We start from the raw sequence: 15,327 nt of genomic DNA on the forward strand, positions 1-15,327 counted from the left end.
CATTGAAAGCCTCTATGAGGGGCAAGAGTTGTCTGATGTAATAGAAGAAGAAACAGGAGTCGATTTCGAAGAGATAGGATCCAGTATTAGAATCAGAATTTAGAAGAGCTTTGGAGGACTAAGTATCAAATAAGGCAGATGGGATAGATAACATTCCACCAGAATTTCTAAAACCATTGGGATAAGTGGCAACAAAACCACTATTCCTGTTGGTGTGTAAAATGTATGAGTCTGGCTACATACCATCTGACTTTCGGAAAAGCATCATCCACACAATTCCGAAGACGACAAGAGTTGACAAGTGCGAGAATTACCGCACAATTAGCTTAACAGCTTATTCATCCAAGTTGCTTAGAAGGTTAATATACAGAAGAATGGAAAAGAAAACTGAGTATGCGCTAGGTGACGATGAGTTTGGCTTTAGGAAAGGTAAAGGCACGAGAGAGGCAATTGTGACGTTGCGTTTGATAATGGAAGCAAGACTAAGGAAAAATCAAGACATGTTCATGGGACTTGTCGACCTGGAAAAAGCGTTCGACAACGTAAAATGGTGCAAGGTGTTCGAAATTCTGAGAAAAGTAGGGGTAAGCTGTAGGAAGAGACAGGTCATATACAATATGTACAACAGCTAAGAGGGAATAATAAGAACTGACGACCAAGACCGAAGTGCTCGTATTGAAAAGGGTGTAAGACAAGGATATAGCCTTTCGCCCATACTGTTCAATCTGTACATCGAGGAAGCAATGAGGGACATAAAAGAAAGGTTCAGGAATGGAATTAAAATTCAAGGAGAAAGGATATCAATGATACGATTCTCTGATGACATTGCTATCCTGAGTGAAAGTGAAGAAGAATTACATGATCTGCTGAACGTAATGAGCGGTCTAATGAGTACAGAGTATGGATTGAGAGTAAATCGAAGAAAGACATAGGCAATGAGAAGTAGTAGAAATGAGAACAGAGAGAAACTTAACATCAGGGTTGATGGTCACGAAGTAGATGACATTAAGGAATTCTGCTATCTAGGCAGTAAAATAATCAATGACGGATGGAGCAAGGAGGACATCAAAAGCAGACTAACAATGGTGAAAAGGGCATTCATGTACAAGGGAAGTCTACTAATATCAAATATCGGCCTTAGTTTGAGAAAGAAATTTCTGAGAATGTACATCTGGAGTACAGCATTGTATGGTAGTGAAATATGGAGTGTGGAAAAACTGGAACAGAAGAGAATCGAAGCATTCGAGATGTGGTGCCACAGACGAATGTTGAAAATTATGTGGACTGATAAGGTCTGCGTAGAATTGGAGAGTAAAGAAATATGTGGAAAACACTGATAAGGAGAAGGGACAGGATGATAGGACATCTGTTAAGACATGAGGGAATGACTTCCATGGTACTAGAGGGAGCTGTAGAAGGCAGAAACTGTAGAGGAAAACAGAAATTGGAATACATCCAGCAAATAAATGAGGACGTAGGTTGCAAATGCTACTCTGAGATGAAAAGGTTAGCACAGGAGAGGAATTCGTGGTGGGCCGCATCAAACCAGTCAGAAGACTGATGATCAAAAAATAAAAAAAACCAAGACATATTAAATCGGTTACTGCGATTTAATATATTTCCGAAAAAAGTGGTAGTCTTACACACAAAATATGGGTATTGTCGTGACCTCTGCTGTTGTCAGGATGATGGAGTGCCAGGTGCGGAGGAGCAGGCACGTCGGCGCTATGGGCGCTAAAGATACAACATAAGCGGATCAGAAATTTATTCATCAAAATTTGCATACATCTATTCTCGTCTTTGTCAGCGCCCAGGCTGGCGGCAGTGTTGTGTTGTGGCCTAAGAAGTTGCTGATGCTGTCTCAGTGGGCGTTGCCAACAGTATGTAGCTCACATGAAGAAGGTGAAGAGCATAACCCTAGCACCAAGAGAGGCCAGGGATGTCAGTAACTGCTGTCAGGTACCAGTCAGGGGTAGCAGCAGTTAGTGGACATCCCAAATACTGTACAGTGCATCAAGCACCGTCAGTTTGGTTCAGTTAGCCATAGGTAGAAAGCTTGTAGTCTTCTCATCTGTGGTTGCAACATCGTCAGTTCACATCGTCAGAGTCTGGTCGGCCAGATAGTCTTGGTGGCAGCAGTCATCTTGGTGAATGGTAGCAGTGCATCAGAGACACAGCCTCGTAGCTAGTGTACTGCATTGTAAAGATTGAATTCAAAGGTTCGGATGCCTGATTACTAGTTTGATGCAGTGAAGTTACGTCGAGCCTGCGATGAGCGAATGTGGGCTATGTTTCTGGGATCACCAGCGGTCTCCACCACACTCTACTTCTCAAGAATGTCTTTCAGGGCTTCAGTTTGTTGCTTTCCCGCCATATCGCCAGGCTGATAGGTGTTCGCATGAAACTTTTACTCTCTCAGGAAATCAAGCTGAGCAGTTAACAATGGCATGATGCCTTCTGCTCAGTTGGGTCATGTTGCTAAGTAGATTAGATTAGATTAGTACTTGTTCCATAGATCATGAATACGACACTTCGTAATGATGTGGAACGTGTCAGGTTAATAAAAGGTGTCTATACAAGATATTACATTACACAAAATATTACATGACACCTAATATTTTTTGTGGGGGTTGGGGAAATTCCCCACTTACTATATCCAAAAATTCATCTAATGAGTAGAAGGAGTTGTCATTAGGAAATTCTTTTAATTTCCTTTTAAATGCTACATGGCTATCTGTCAGACTTTTGATGCTATTAGGTAAGTGACCAAAGACTTTTGTGGCAGCATAATTTACCCCCTTCTGAGCCAAAGTTAGATTTAACCTTGAGTAGTGAAGATCATCCTTTCTCCTAGTGTTGTAGCCATGTACACTGCTATTACTTTTGAATTTGTTCAGATTGTTAATAACAAATATCATAAGTCAATATATATATGGTGAGGCTACAGTGAAGATCTCTAGCTCTTTAAATAAGTGTCTGCAGGATGATCTTGGATGAGCTCCAGCAGTTATTCTGAATACACGCTTTTGTGCAATGAACACTCTTTTACTCAATGATGAGTTACCCCAGAATATGATGCCATACGAAAGCAGAGAATGAAAATAGGCGTGATAAGCTAATTTACTCCGATGTATATAGCCAAAATTTGCAATGACCCTAGTAGTATAAGTAGCTGAACTCAAACGTTTCAGCAAATCTTCAGTGTGTTTTCTCCAGTTCAACCCCTCATCAATGCATACACCTAGAAATTTTGAATATTCTACCTTAGCTACCGATTTATTAATGGGGTCATTCCATTTACTGTGTGGAACTATATGTACTGTGTTTTGTCAAAGTTTAATGAGATCCCATTTTAATGAGATCACTTAATGATTTTCTGAAAAACATTGTTTACAATTTCACCAGTTAATTCTTGTCTGTTGGGTGTGATAGCTATACTTGTATCATTGTTTACACTTCAGGCTTCTCACTCGCTTAGATCTTGTTGCTGAGTTTACAATTTAACCTCTCAAATGCGCGAGGTGAGGCAGTCTGTTCTGGGTTTGCTCCATTTTCCGCAATGTCTGCTTTATACCTGTTCGACGTTTTGATTGCGACATGGGGCATTAGCCCAGCTTGGTGCTGGCTAAAGAGGACTTCGAGGAAATTCTACATTTGTCTATAATACGTTTCTGCTGTGAAACATTCCCCTCTTCTTTTTTAAAAAAAACTCTTCCCGAATTTTTCCTACTTAGTCTCTGAAACAATCGCATAAAATGAATGTTGCTTACGTGATTATAGGCTGTACAATTTTCTGTTATCTACGCCTTTGAAAGTCTTGTTCACAACTGTTGTCTATTGAGTCCTTATTTCCTAATACAAGTTTGTAAACTTAAACTATGTTACACATTTTTTATCTTTATTGCTACTGACAGGTGCGGTAGTGAAATTGTTCACAGCGACAGAAAATAAATACATCATGAATTTACAATGCTTGCAATTTAAAATGCCCATCACTAGAAAATGATATCACTTATATGGCCGCCATTTTCCTTCATACAAATTTCAGATCTTTTGTAGACGTTAGCCATCACATCTTACAGGTCTGTCACTGAAATTCGTTTAACTTCCTCCCATACTCGATACTTCAGTTGCTGGATTGTCACTCCAGTGAAGATCTGAGGTTTCAACTGATTATCAAAAGAAAAATTACAATCTAAAAGAAAGGGAATCTTCAAGGCCAGGAAATGGCCACGTTTCTTGGAGATGAGATTGCCTGGAAAGATGTTCTGTGGCGTATTTATGGAATGCTGCAAGGTACGACATGTGGCCCCATCTTGTTGGGTGAATGAGTTTGCAATTACAGGAAGATCAGCAAATTGTTGCACTAGGAAATCGTTCAGCATGTGAATATAAGGTTCTATATGCACAGTAACAGCATTGCTGCAATCATCTTAAAAAATAGGCCTTGTGGTCCCAAACGATGAGACCCGCACCACACTACCATTTTCTTACTGTGAAGTGGCGTTTCTAGTAGTATTTCAGGATTTTCACGTCATCAGTATCTCCTCGTCATCACTCACGATCAGATTGTTGTTCGGGTTTGGGCTGTCGTTTGTGAGTTCCATGAATACCTTGCAAGAGCATAATCGCTTTGGGAGGTCATTCGCATTCAGGTTTTTCACTACCTGCATCCTGTATTGGTGATATTGCAGTTCCTTGTGCAGTATTCACATTGCGATCCAGTCTGTCAAGTTGCAGCACATGCCTACACGCAGAACACCTGCCAGGGACTTTGGCTGAAGGCTTCTTCCACTGTTGCAATATTCCCTGATGTGTACACACGTTTTGCACTTCCACCCCTCTTTTGCACCCTATCACTAGTTTCCTCAAAGTTCTGTATCCACACTTTGATAGCATGTACCGATGGGACTGTGGCACGACTTGAAAAATTGTAATGAGCACAAAATAACTGCTGTGGAGCCACACAGATGTCGTTTTTGTAAAATGCCTGCATGGCAGTAGCACATTGTCGACCGGTCCACAACCCCATTGTAACTGACCTTGAATGCAACGGTAAATGGCAAAGATTTGTTGTCTAGATGGCACCATCCCCATTTTCTCATTCCTGACGTAATGTGCTATGTTGGCGATTGAGGTGGATGAATGGTTTCATATCTCAAGAGAAAGTAGAAAGCACACTGTTAGTACAACCCTGACAGCACAGGTAGCGGAAATGGTTATTGGCCACGATGTTATGCCACTGTCTATGTTGATAGTCCTGATCGTGCTGGAACATTTGTTCTGATGTAATTCGTGCGTTTTGTGGCGGTATCAGCTCGTCTAGTGAGTGCAATAGGTCAGGATTTAAGATGTTCTTGAGGAATGTTAGATTTTGTGTGAGTAATGCTTCTAACTGGTTTTCCAGTGCATACAACATAGATTACGAAAACTGCATCGTGGCCATACCTGTGTTAGTGAGAGATGACATGCCACTCTCTCACTTTAACTACACTGTCGGTCAGATTAATATTCATATTTTAGGCCATGATCTCCGTATTCCCCAGTACCACATTTGGTATGTTTGGATTATGACTCTTTTACATGAGGAAATAGCGGGCAGAATGTTCATTTAATAGCATATGTATCCTGTAGAGAGCTTGTACCCGAGTGGCTGTAGTGGAGGCGATGGAGAACAGGGAGAAAGATGGATTGCAGGCCATAAATGTTGTGTCCAGTGACCTGGCTGTGCAAGTGATTCAGGGAAGCAGCCCTCTGTGAATTGTACTGGCAGAGGGACTTTGGGCCATGGCACTCTTCCCATTTAGGGTCGGAGCTTAAGGGTGCTGACTCATACAACATTTTACCTGGCCCAGATGACAGACAGTTACGAAGGCAGCCAGTTTGCAGAAAATAGGTGGAGGAAGCCATTTAAGAGAGACTGCTGCAATCTGAGCTTTTGTGCAAACGGTGGGACGGTCATAAAACTACAAGCATTCTCATGTTAGAGGCTGGGCTGATACATACAGAGCCGCTGGTGCACGTGTTTATTTGAGGCAAGATTGTAGCTTTTAGTGGGCCACGACTGTAACTTTCCTGACGTCAGGAAGTTCAAAAAATGGTTCAAATGGCTCTGAGCACTATGCGACTTAACTTCTGAGGTCAGCAGTCGCCTAGAACTTAGAACTAATTAAACCTAACTAACCTAAGGACATCACACATACCCATGCCCGAGGCAGGATTCGAACCTGCGACTGTAGCGGTCGCTCGGTTCCAGACTGTAGCGCCTAGAATCGCACGGCCACTCCGGCCGTCGTCAGGAAGTCGTCACGTTCTTTTAGTGAGCAGCAAAAATGTATATTTCATGGCACGACTTGTCTGGGAAGCTCAACAGTCTTCTTTCAGAAAATGGAAATGGTCGAACTGGAAAGAATAGTTGTCTCAGTAAATGAGGGGCTGAGGTCCCGTCTAGGTGGACGTTTTCTGCCCAATCACGGCTATGCTTGCCGTTAGAACGACGCCTTCCTAGTCTAATATCTTCTTTTTTCATACTGGCTCGTCTGAGAACACGCGAAGCAGAGGCTTGCCCCCCTCCCCCCAAGCCGCCCCCCCCCTCCGCTCGGAACTCTGGGTGCTGTCTCTGGATTGGCTACCAGGGCTACCAAGCTACCAGGAGAGCAGAACAGTCAAGAGGGGAGATTCAATGAGTAGAGGATTGTTTGATTGGTTTGTGTAACAAAGAGGCGCGTTTTTTCTACTAATTTGGCTCCCGCACCAAGGCTTGCTGGAAAGTGATTGTGATTCTTCGCCTTCTTCATCTTCTTGTCCTCCACTGGTGGAGAACTTCAGGTCTTTCCCTAGTGGGTGAGACTTGCGGTCTGCAAATAGTGGTGGATTAAGAGGTAGTGGCAGTTTCCAACTGTACTAACAGTGGAACTGCATATCATCTTGGACATATTGTGTTTCATGAGGGTGAACTTATTCATCCTGAGTTAGCTGTCTGACATTTGACAATTCCAGTACCCACCATCGTGCCTGTGAGCCAAAATGGTCTGGCTAGACCAGTGACTAGGTGCACTTCACACTAAAATCTGCTGGGATTTCAGGGCTCTGATAGGGAAGTTTCGCAAGTTCTAATAATCCATGCGCCAGTTTGCATAGTTTGAAAATTTTCGTGGACGCATCAGAACATTACAACTGCCACAGCGCGCCGCACCCCGCCCACAGCATGCCGTTTTCTTCTGCTGTCTAAACCAAGGTGAAAGGATAAAGTATTGCTACACCTGATAGGGTTGGTAAATGGTATTCAAAGCTCCCTGTTCTCTGAGAACCATAATTTTTGGTGCACTTGGTCATAGTCGATTCCATATGAATAGAATTGGACCTCACAATGGATACACGTAAACAAAGTCAGATTGCTTTGTAAGAAGGATTAATTCAGGGGAGAATCTGTGTAGTTCCCATCTCAATAGATGCTTGGCCTGTCAATCACCATCCCTTTTTCTGGTACATGTTTGTCATCTTTTTTGTAAGATTTATCAACTCGATTGTAGTTATAAAAGGATGAATGAAAACTAGTCATTACTTTTGTAAACTTAAATACGCTACTGCTGTCATTCATACTCCTTCAACTATTCACTGTTTTTATTTTATTGTGGTGATACATGGATATACCATCAATTCAAAATTCAGTCGTATCATATTAGTTAATCTGATTATCAATTTGATTTCTGAAAGTGACTGCAACAAAAGTGCCATGAATAAATTCACTAATTTCGTATTTAAAAAATTATGGATGTGGCTCACGATTTGGAGGTTACTGACAAGATAATACTTTTCTTTATGTAAATTTACATTTACATAAAATTTACTACCACTTGCACATATGTTTATGACTAAAGCAAGCGACTGCTTGGAATAGTCGCTGGGAGACGAAATTGTGCTCCTCTTACATTGCAAGTGTATCATTTATTAATATATAACCATCTTGTGGTTCTACTTTGGTCATGCCCTTGGATTTTCCATTTTGGTAACAGTTGATGACGTCAACTTCTGGTGTGAAAACTGAATAAATTTAGTGTGGTCCGATTCTCTGGAAACACGGTTGTGGGGCTAGCACTTCTCGTTTCCACTTTCTTTTTCACTAATCACAACTGTACCTCATACACCTGTAAATTAGTCTATATAGTTCAGAGAAGGCAAATTGTGATGCTGTCTCTTATACAGTCTTGCTATTCTGGTAATGACATCAGGACATGAGATTTCCTTTGTTATGAAATTAATAATACTTCCTGTATTTATTTAAATCCTCTTGTTTACAGTTCGCCAATTTACCGAATAAGGGTGAACGATATAACACTAGTATTTTGCTTCAATGCCCACTGTCGGAAAGTGAATGGATACATGTAATTTTGCTCTGCCTGAACTAATTTTAAATCATGTTGTATGGTAGAATAAGGTTAGGTTTCGCTCAGATAGAGTTACTATAGGTTGTAGTCCTGTGGGGAATTCTTTCTTTGCCCGGTGTAAACCAGTTAGGAATTGTGGTGGAGGCAACAGTGTGGAACTCAGATATCTGTGCATGGCATGATACACTGCTTCTCGTCTTATGTCTTTCAAGCGATCTAACTATGCTTATTATCCCATCAAATGTGCTGAATTGAGCCTAAATTCTTTCCAAGCCGTTATTTATTGACCACATAATGCCTTTTGTACACTATGCTAATTCTGTAGTCAGTTCTCTTACCATTCTCGTGTTATTAAGCATATCCTGTTCTGTGTTAGTCAACTGCATAGTATGCCATTCTGCTGTAGTTGTAATGGTATCCGCTACATCTCGCATTTGTTCCAATGTATTATTTAGACTGTCCGCCCCTCGTGGTCTCGCGGTAGCGTTGTCGCTTCCCGAGCATGGGGTCCCGGGTTCGCTGGCTGGCAACATGTGTACCGCTCGCTATTGTACGTCCCAGGTAGCCGAGGATTACCGGCCGCCGAGCCGTCGCCGCCCGACATTCTACCGCGCCGCTCCCGCGCCAGCGCCCGCCGCCTGCCGGCTCCCGCGCCGCGCCAGCCGTAGCTGTTTCGTCGCCTTAACGTGAGCTTCAACGATTTGGTGAGTCAAAATGACTACTCACAACCGATCTAATACGACGCTGCAGTTGTAATTTGACCGGGAATTCGTTAGGCCAACGTCCTTTGAAATTGAGGATTGGTTGTTTAGTGAACTGAGGATAGAGGAGGATGAACTTGAGGGACTGATGCTGGACTTCACAGTATACAGTCTTTTCATTAAATTAAAAACGCTCGTACGATGTGAAACCTTAGTGACCACCCACGGTGGTATACGGAAATTCACGTACAGGGACGGTGCCGTGAGTGACGTAAAGATCTCGTACGCTGGCTACGGCGTGAGGCACTTGAAGGTCTACAATCTGCCTTTCGAAGTGCCGGACGAGGAAGTTGCACGATGTATCAGACTGTACGGAGAAGTTCTGTCGGTGAACCGCGAGTTCTGGGGAGCGGGACACAGATACAAGGTCGACTCGGGCGTCAGGGCTGTGACGATGGCATTAAAGAAACACGTGCCATCTTTCGTGATGATTGGAGGGCACAGGGGAGTGGTGCAGTACAATGGCCAGCCCCAAGCGCGGGAGAGAAACGCCAGCTCAGCTCCGACTCGGAGGGCGAAGGCACAATGGAGTGCGAGGTGGCCGCAGCCCCCGCCCCCTCACCTGCCGTCCGGCGGCAGAAGGTAGCGGAGGTCGACGCCCCCGTCCAGGAAGCAGCTGTGGCCAGCCAGACGGCCGGACCCAGCAGCAACACGCCACAAACGTTTAGTGAGATGCGCGATAAATCTGTTAACAAAATTGCGCGCATACTCAAAGAATCGGACGACAAGAGGAAGGACACCAACACAGAGCGGCAAAAGCCGACAAAACCGAAAAGGAAAGGCGCCAGGAGGAGCCACGATAACGCAGAACGGATGGAGACATCTGATGGAGAATCATCAGACGCACCACCCGCAAAAACCGTAACGCACACCAGCAAAACCGAGGACGTCGTCCTAAGGCCTGACCGGCCACAGCATACACCCGACCCGCCCCAGCAAAGCGCCCGACGACTCTCGTTCTAAATGCACAGTAAAACAACGCACACGATCATCTCATGCAATGTCAATAGAATGAACTCTTCAGTTAAATTAGACGCCCTATCAGAATTCTTGCAGCATAGAACCGCAGACGTAGTTCTCCTGCAGGAGGTGGTAACGACACAAATAGAAGAGGTACCCGGATAAAAAGTTATCAGCAACATAGACCCCGAAACCCGACGAGGGACAGCGATTATGATAAGAGAAGAAATAGAGACAGGGGAGCCAAAACTGATGGTACACTCCTGGAAATGGAAAAAAGAACACATTGACACCGGTGTGTCAGACCCACCATACTTGCTCCGGACACTGCGAGAGGGCTGTACAAGCAATGATCACACGCACGGCACAGCGGACACACCAGGAACCGCGGTGTTGGCCGTCGAATGGCGCTAGCTGCGCAGCATTTGTGCACCGCCGCCGTTAGTGTCAGCCAGTTTGCCGTGGCATACGGAGCTCCATCGCAGTCTTTAACACTGGTAGCATGCCGCGACAGCGTGGACGTGAACCGTTTGTGCAGTTGACGGACTTTGAGCGTGGGCGTATAGTGAGCATGCGGGAGGCCGGGTGGACGTACCGCCGAATTGCTCAACACGTGGGGCGTGAGGTCTCCACAGTACATCGATGTTGTCGCCAGTGGTCGGCGGAAGGTGCACGTGCCCGTCGACCTGGGACCGGACCGCAGTGACGCACGGATGCACGCCAAGACCGTAGGATCCTACGCAGTGCCGTAGGGGACCGCACCGCCACTTCCCAGCAAATTAGGGACACTGTTGCTCCTGGGGTATCGGCGAGGACCATTCGCAACCGACTCCATGAAGCTGGGCTACGGTCCCGCACACCGTTAGGCCGTCTTCCGCTCACGCCCCAACATCGTGCAGCCCGCCTCCAGTGGTGTCGCGACAGGCGTGAATGGAGGGACGAATGGAGACGTGTCGTCTTCAGCGATGAGAGTCGCTTCTGCCTTGGTGCCAATGATGGTCGTATGCGTGTTTGGCGCCGTGCAGGTGAGCGCCACAATCAGGTCTGCATACGACCGAGGCACACAGGGCCAACACCCGGCATCATGGTGTGGGGAGCGATCTCCTACACTGGCCGTACACAACTGGTGATCGTCGAGGGGACACTGAATAGTGCACGGTACATCCAAACCGTCATCGAACCCATCGTTCTACCATTCCTAGACCAGCAAGGGAACTTGCTGTTCCAACAGGACAATGCACGTCCGCATGTATCCCGTGCCACCCAACGTGCCCTAGAAGGTGTAAGTCGACTACCCTGGCCAGCAAGATCTCCGGATCTGTCCCCCATTGAGCATGTTCGGGACTGGATGAAGCGTCGTCTCACGCGGTCTGCACGTCCAGCACGAACGCTGGTCCAACTGAGGCGCCAGGTGGAAATGGCATGGCAAGCCGTTCCACAGGACTACATCCAGCATCTCTACGATCGTCTCCATGGGAGAATAGCAGCCTGCATTGCTGCGAAAGGTGGATATACACTGTACTGGTGTGCCTGTGGTTCTGTGCCTGTGGTTCTGTCAGTGTGATCATGTGATGTATCTGACCCCAGGAATGTGTCAATAAAGTTTCCCCTTCCTGGGACAATGAATTCACGGTGTTCTTATTTCAATTTCCAGGAGTGTAGATGGAAGCGGGATCGCAGTAGAAATATCAGAAACGGTGTTCATAAACATATACGCACCGTCGGGCTCAGAAAAGAAGAGGGCGAGAGGACAATATTTCAACGAACGCATTTGCGAACTCCTCCCGCACAATGACGCCAACATTGTGCTTGGAGGAGATTTTAACTGCGTAGCTGCACCAGAAGATCAGATCCCGGTACCGAATCTATGCATGGAGCTGCAAGAGCTCATAAGGCGTCTAAAACTTGACGACTCGTGGCGTTTGCTCAACAAAGAGAACACAGAGTTCACTTTTCATTACAACAGGGGGAAAAGTAGATTAGACAGGGTGTACGTGAGCAGAGAGTTGGCCGCCTCTGTATCGCACGTAGAGGTCTGCCCAGTGATTTTCTCTGATCACTGCGCATACGAAACCAAAATCCACCTGCCAAGAAGAAAGACCGCTGGACAAAAGGCGAGATGGAAACTAAACGTCAAACACCTCAAAGACGAGAAACTACGGTCGTAAATCTCCGACACAGTAGGGAAATGCTCAGAAAGACGTCACGCATACAACTCCACTATAGAGTGGTGGACAGAACTTGCCAAGCCAGCGATTAGAAGAGCACTGATCAGATACAGCGCGGAAAAAGCATACTGGAAGAAAAGCACAGCAGACTTCTACGCACTCGTCTTAAGGACACACTTAACGCCCCTGCTGACGACCCACAGTACCTGACGCGCGTGAGAAGATTAAAAGCACGTCTGCTCAACATGAAACGGCAGCGAATAGAAGGCGTCATGGCTCGCTGTCAAACGCACGGCGTCATCGAGGATGAGCCTGCCACACTGCACCACTTAGTCAGGGAAAGGCAAAGGGCAAACAGCAAGGTTATCTCCGAACTCCTCGATAAGGATGGAAACAAGCTGTCCACAAAGCGGGAAATTGTGGACCACGTGGAAAACCACTCCTAAAAGCTCTTCAGAAGCGAAGAGACGGACGATGCCGAAACGGCAGACATCCTGCTGGAGACACGTCGGCTCTTGACCAATCAAGATCGGGCGCTACTGACCGAAAACGTGACGGAGGATGAGGTGAGAGCCATCCTCAAAGACAGCGCAAACGGCAGAGCACCAGCAGCCGACGGCATCCCCAAAGAATTCTACAGCCAGCTCTGGGACCAAGTAGGAAGACATCTGACAGAAATGGTGAACGAAATCCTAAATGGGACAGCAGTACCGGCCTCCTTTCTGGAAGGGACGGTAATCCTTCTCCCAAAAACACAGGCAGCGAAACACATCGAAGAGTTCAGGCCCATAACTTTGCTGAATGCAGATTACAAGATTGCCGCGAAATGCCTCGCAAATAACATCAAGACTGCGTTAATGAAGGCGATCAGCCCGTGGCAAACGTGTGCAGTGCTCGGCAGGAGCATATTCGACGCCGCCTGCGCATACAGAGACGTGATTGCGCACGCCGCAACCAGCAGAACGACCGCAGCAATAATTTCTGTTGACTTCCACAAGGCTTTCGACAGGATCAGCCACCGATATCTCCTGCAAACGTTAGCCAAACTCGGATTCGGACAAAAATTCAACGACATTATAAGAAACTTTCTAAAGAACGCCACATCGATAATAACTGTAAATGGATGGACAACAAAAAGGTTAAAACTAGGCAAGTCAGTAAGGCAAGGCTGCCCGTTGTCCATGGCCCTCTTCGCGGCAGCGCTTGACCCACTGCTACGTAAACTGGCTGCAAGCCTGCACGGTTACCAAATCGGGCAGCAGAAGGTCACATGCATGGCCTACGCCGACGATGTGGGAATCTTTGTCAACAACGAGCAGGAGATAGACGAAATAGAACCGATAATCAAAACATTTCAAAACGCATCGGGAGCAAGGGTCAATCCCAGAAAAACCGTGCTGCTCCCCATTGGCAACGGAAGTCTGACCATCAACAGGGAGTGGTATCGAGTAACCGAGACCCACAAAACACTAGGGATACTCATCCAAAAATGCCCGCTAAAGATGGCGACACAAAACTGGCGAACAACCCTACATACAATACGAGGGCTCGCCAGGACTCACTCGAGTAGACATCTAACATTAGGACAAAAAGCAGAATTGATCAACACAACGATCCTGTCGAAAGCCTGGTACGTGGCACAGATATTGAGTGCACCAACAGAAATCGCAGGAGCGATACAAGGAGCCGTCTACTACCTGCTGTGGAAGCGGGAGATATTCAAAGTATCGCAGGCGACGTGCTCACTGAAGAAGGTGGAAGGAGGGCTGGGGCTGGTGGACGTCAGGACAAAGTGTGCTGCGCTGCTGCTCCACAGAGCAATCCAAATGGAGGGAAAGAACAAAGACAGCATCACGGCCACCCTAATAAACACCTACAGGCCACAATCAGAAGAAGCGCCAGTAGATACCAGTCACATACCGTTTAAGATGCGTCACATCAGGCAACTGATCCTCGATAAGAGCTACGCACTGCCCACCGTAACAAACCCGCAGCTAAGGACGGCGAAAAACATCTACGGCGCACTAAGAGGGCAAACACACAGAACAAGAATCGAGATAAAATCTCCAGACCACGACTGGCCAGTCGTCTGGAGAAATATCTCAGAAAAAGCAATACCGGAACACGCCAGATCTACGTGGTACAAAGTAGTGCACAACACCGTACCGACCAACGAGAGACTGGCGCGAATCCGTATAAAAGAATCGCCCAATTGTGAAACCTGCAACGAAAAGGACACTGTAGAGCACCGTTACCTATGCAGGGCAACCAGCAACATATGGGAGATAAGCAAGAAGATAATAGCCCACATAAACAGAAGCGACCCAAGAAACATCCAGGTCACGGCTCTCACCGTCCCTCCCTAGGCCAAAACGAACGGCCACGATGTGGATACTCGCCATGACTGCACACGCAGTCATTACCAAAAAGCAGTCAGACAGCGTGCAGTTCCTCACGGACTTGTGGGAAGAGCACAAGAGGGCAAAACAACGCGCTACATATCGTCAGACTTTCCACAACTTCCTGGAGATCCCGCTGACCGCCGCCTTCAGGGACGCCCTGTCTGCCGCCACGTGACGTGTCCGCCACCGCCGCCGCCGCCGCCGCTGCCGCTGCCATCGCCGCCGCCCACCGCCACAAGCCCCCCACGCCCTTGTCGCAGTCGCAGATGTCCTCCCACATCCCAAAAGCACCAACAGTGATACGTGTGTTAAAGTGCTAAAGTGTTTCTTTTTTTTTTTTTTAAATGTGACAGTGAAAAGTGATTGAACACGTAAAAGTTTCCAATATAGTGTCAATATAACCATAGCTTCGAGTGTCCTTTTGTCTTTTGTGTTTTTGTGCTTTTTTTTGTTTTCTACCCTCCATCGTGTGCAATTGAGAGGTGTGCGTAACTGTGAGTACCACAAAACTATTACAGGTCTATCAGTACAACAAACTAGTGACTCACATGCTTATATATGTCTGTCTTTCCACCACGAATAGTTTCCTCCTTTCAGTCTTCCTTACTCTCACGCACCACCTATAATAAACTAGCTCTAAAATTGCACT

This window comes from Schistocerca serialis, chromosome 1 (assembly GCF_023864345.2).
Source record: "Schistocerca serialis cubense isolate TAMUIC-IGC-003099 chromosome 1, iqSchSeri2.2, whole genome shotgun sequence".
In the NCBI taxonomy this organism is placed as follows: Eukaryota; Metazoa; Arthropoda; class Insecta; order Orthoptera; family Acrididae; genus Schistocerca; species Schistocerca serialis.